General features: G+C 58.7%; 1 non-coding gene across 1 annotated transcript; it reads left to right on the top strand.

Annotated features, from left to right (window-relative positions):
* Window positions 1-831: 831 nt before the first annotated feature.
* On the top strand, window positions 832-904 carry TRNAK-CUU. Its single transcript has one exon. It is a non-coding gene; the product is annotated as a tRNA-Lys (tRNA).
* The last annotated feature ends 3,514 nt before the right edge of the window (window positions 905-4,418 follow it).

Here is a 4,418-nt window from a genome sequence, read left to right on the forward strand (position 1 = left end):
CCCGCAGCCGCCGGAGTCCCCGCCCCGCCTCGTGGGGGCGAAGCCGGGGGCCGGGGCGGCCTCTGGAAGCCTCCCCGCGCCTGCGTGTGGGGAATGGACCGCGGAGCAGCGAGCCGAATCTCCCGCTCCCCTTTGTGAGTATCGGGGGACACTTGGGGGGAACCTCCGCCGGGTCCCTTCCCCTGCGGCGAGGGGGGCGAGCAGAGTCCCCAAGGACCGGACCCGTCATCTTCGTTCTCTGGTTTGAGGTTCAGTGTTTGTTTGTTGGGGGGGCGTCCCCGAGGGTCCAGATTCTGCTGGTTCCGGGAGGTGGCGGGGGAGCGAGCCGGGAAGGTGTCTCCCCTTTGTAGTGCGCAGCACAGGACAGGTGGTGGCTGCGGTGGTCCCCTGCTGGGGAGAAGTGTCCCGCACTCCGCGTCGTGCAAAGGGACCCTGGTGGGAAGGACCCCGGGGCCTGCGGACAAGATCGACGTGGGGAGAGAGCTGGGACCCTCCGCACTCGCACTCGGACCCGCGCCGGCCCCTGGTGCTCCGACAACGCCCTTGGGACTCGGACGCACGACCTGCTGCCGGGGAGGCGGCCGCGGCTCTGGGCCTCCGGCCTCCGCGCGCCCAGATCCCAAACCCAGCCACCTGAGGTCGGAGGAGGTGTCTCGTTTCCTCCACCGCGGGGACTTCAGCCTGTCGTTTCACGTTCAAAGATTGGGACCCCGCCCTCAGGCCTGGAGGGGCTGTGCCTCCGTTTCGTCCCTTCGCATTTCTGGGTTCTCTAAAGCCAAGTCACCTGAGGCCTCAGAACAAAGGACAGAGCGCCCAAGGCTTGTACCAGCCGCCCGGCTAGCTCAGTCGGTAGAGCATGAGACTCTTAATCTCAGGGTCGTGGGTTCGAGCCCCACGTTGGGCGGATACACGTTTTGGCCTTCAGCCGGCTTTCAAAGCGTCCTAACTCAGTTAAGATCTCTCTTCCTGAGAAAACAGACTTCCTGGTTGCTCATTCTATGACACAAGAACACGGTTCGCGGGTGGAAATTTTACCCTCAAGGGAGACATTCTGAGATACTTTATCTTTAGAGCTTTATTTTTTTATTTTAGGCCTAGAAAGGCAGAGCCAAGCCTACAGGGTAGGTCCCTATAGGTGGGATCTAGTTCCTTTCCCCTACGGAGCGGTCCCCCTGCCTCACTCATAGGCATGAGTCTGCTTTGGGTCAGTCAGGATCAGTCGGTCGGTGGGACCCCCCTCCACCTCTCATCCTAGATGACAGTCACATCCTACACCTTCTCGGTGGGTGGGTGACGAGGTTGTCAGATCACAGGGTAGGCCCAGATTGGGGGCGGGGTATGGAGGGGAGGCATCAGACGTGTGCACCTGGGAACCCAGAGCAAGAGGTGATCTGTCTCCAGAGGAGAAGGGGAGTGGGCACAGGGTCAGGCAGGAAGGGGACACTGGCCCAGGAGGCATTGTCCCATTGTCCCACTGAGGGTCTGTTGTCACACCCCGGTTCTGCCAGAGGAATAGACTTAGATTTCAAGTCTCCTTGAGGCTTTGATTTCAAGCCTCTTCCATTGTCACTGTTAGACCTTTCCCTCCTGGAGCGAGTCACCGAGAGTGAAACCCACGGACACAAACAGAGCTGGTGAATGGGTTTTATTTTAGTTCCGCCGAATGGCCCCTCCTGAGCGTTGGCAAGTCCTCAGGAGAGAGCGCCACCGAGCAGGCGCTCAGGGTGTTTAAGGGCTTTGGCAAGACAAAATAAGTCACCGTTTAGTTAACCGATCATAGTTTACCGCATTCTATAGTAGCCAATTGTATTTCGACACAAACGTAAGATGTGGCAGACACCTGTCAATTTTAGAGTTCTTTGTCTCAGGAGAAATTGGAAGTGACCAATCATAGGTCCGAAAGGGAGGCGGAGCAGGTGCACAGGAGCGAGAACTTTGGGGTTAAAGGGTGGGATTTAGCGACAGTATCTTAGAAAACAAGTTAACCTCTAAGTTATAAGTTATGGGTTACATTTTAGGACTCCCAGAGCTCAATTTCCCAACCTTGACTGTTCAAGCAGAAAAGGGTTGGAGAGTGAAACACTGGTGGGCATTTTCCCATTCGGGTCCGCTTGACCTGAGGAGGGTCTTCCAGTCACGACCTTCTCTGTGAGCAAAGGGCCTCAGGGCAGCCCTGACTCCAGAGCCCCAACGGAAGGAAGGTGGTCTGTCCGCTCCTCCCAACTGGCCCGGGCCCCGAGCATCTATCTCTGGCCCAGCATAGACCCACACCTGGACCCCTGACCCCGGAGGCCTCCACAGGTGGGCAACTAGGTGAAAGCGCCTGAGGATCCTCTCCGGGCACCTGCTTAGGGGCCCGGTTCTGCTCCCTGTGGAGACTCTAATCCTATCCCCACTAAGGCTGCTGCCCTTGAGGACGGTGAGCTGAGACTCTTACCGGAGGGACATGGCCTGAAGTCCCCCTTGGGCCTGCCTTTTAGAGCCCTGGGCCTGTGGATTTAACTGCGGCCTTCACCTAGACATTGCGGGCTCCTGAACAAACTGTACCATCTGTCGTGAGGCCCAGACCAGCCTGGGACCCATAACAGAAAATAACCCAGATGATACCCCGAGATGTGGCCTCCTGGCATTTTCCAGACACATTCTGTTCAGACCCCCAAGGGGTCAGATCCCTCCCCAACCCTCAGGAGCCCTTTGGGACACCCTGGCCCCGCAGGGACAGACAGAGAAAGCCAGGAGCCCAGGTGATGGTGAAGACAGGAGAAGGAATACGGAACAGACATGTTTAGAATTAAACCTGATCCCAGTGAAAAGGGCCCATTTCTGGGGCTTTCTGCTCTCCCCACCCAAATGTAGTGGCCCTGCTGCCTCTGTGCCTGCCCCCCTTACTCCAGCCTGGCACTGCTTCCCTCCGGGGACCCCGTCTGGTGTCTAGGAGACCCTGTCCCTGTTCCCAGCCCTCCTGCCGCTGTGATACCATTGACAGGTTAGTACCCGATGGACTCGCAGCCTCCCCCTCAGGCCTGGCGCAGCCAGCGATTCTTCTCAGGCAGAAGAATGCGGGGCTCCAGGCCCCACACCCCCGGGGCAAGCCCACAGCGCTTCCGCGGAAGGGAGAGAGGCAGATGAAGTAACTGTTAATCTAGGAGCACACAACTTGCTTTGGGAGGGAGAAGTCCTGGATTCAAATCCCGGACAAGCCCTTCTCTTGCACACAGGACATTTGGGGCGGGGGCTAGATGGAATGGTGGGTCCCAATTCTAGGTCCCTTTGCTTTATGATAGAAAGCAAATTGGTTGAAAGTGGAGAGGGTGGGGAGAGGAGGGTACGGGTGCCCTTCTGCCCCCCACCCAATGTCAAGGTCCCATTTTGTGTCACTGTGGATACCTCGAGCTGTCCCTTGTCCCTGATGTGTGTCCGTACTCCCTGGCACAGGCTCCATCCCTGAACCTCAGCTTCAGGGGAACTCTGTGCTTTCTGGAGAGATCCTACATGGGGATTTTGCATGGCTTGTGGGCTGGAGCCGTGAGCCTTCGCCTAGACGTGAAAGGTGCAGAACACACATTTTGGGCAGTTCGTTTAGGGCTGCAGGAGAGCCACAGGACGAGGCTCTCAGGGACCCCAGTTTATCCATCTGTGAAGTGGGGATGATCTCAGCTCTCATGACTCAGAGATTTGTTTGGGAGATTAACTTACTTCACTTTTTTTTTTTTTTTTTTTTTTTTTGTAAAGCATCTAGAACAGTGCCCTGCCACTGCAGCATTAACTTTGTCGCCCCAGCCCCCCACGCCCCAGCCCTCCTTCCTGACTGAATCAGGCAGCTGGGGGCTGGTGGAGGCCCAGGTTTGCTTTCTGAGGCCCCTCTTAGTTCTCTCCTTTCCTGCCTCTTCTGCTTTCCTACCTCACTCTCCTGCCCCCTTGGGCGGGAACCTGAACAGTCTCGTCCCAAATTGGCAGAGCCTGGCTCTGCCTCACTCCCTGCGAAGGAGCTGGATCCCGAGGGCTGAACTCAGTGTCAGAGTTCGGCACAGTATTTGGAGGGAACGCGGGATCGAGGGGTTAGGCCTGTTTTCCACTCCCCGAGAAGGGGCCCGATGTTCAGGAGCTTGTGGGTTCCAGTACCCGTTCCGCCTCCCCCGCCCACTCCCACCGGACTCAGAGCGTTTCAGCGCGGGAAGGTAGGCGCGGCTGATTGGGGGCAGAGCCTCAGTCCCGGGTTGCGACCGGTTGCGGGGGAGCTGTGTCCCTCGCAGTCCGCCCCGGGCACGGCTGCAGTCCTCTTTCCTTCACTGGCCGCACGCCTCCCCTGCGCGCCGCGGGGATCCGGCTGCGTGGCCGGAGGCGGCGGGTCCTTCCGCGGGGCCAGCGCGGGGCCGCTGGTGGAGCCGCCGACGAGCCTGCGGCCTGAAATCTGACAG

This window comes from Suricata suricatta, chromosome 8, assembly GCF_006229205.1.
Source record: "Suricata suricatta isolate VVHF042 chromosome 8, meerkat_22Aug2017_6uvM2_HiC, whole genome shotgun sequence".
NCBI classification, from domain to species: domain Eukaryota; kingdom Metazoa; phylum Chordata; class Mammalia; order Carnivora; family Herpestidae; genus Suricata; species Suricata suricatta.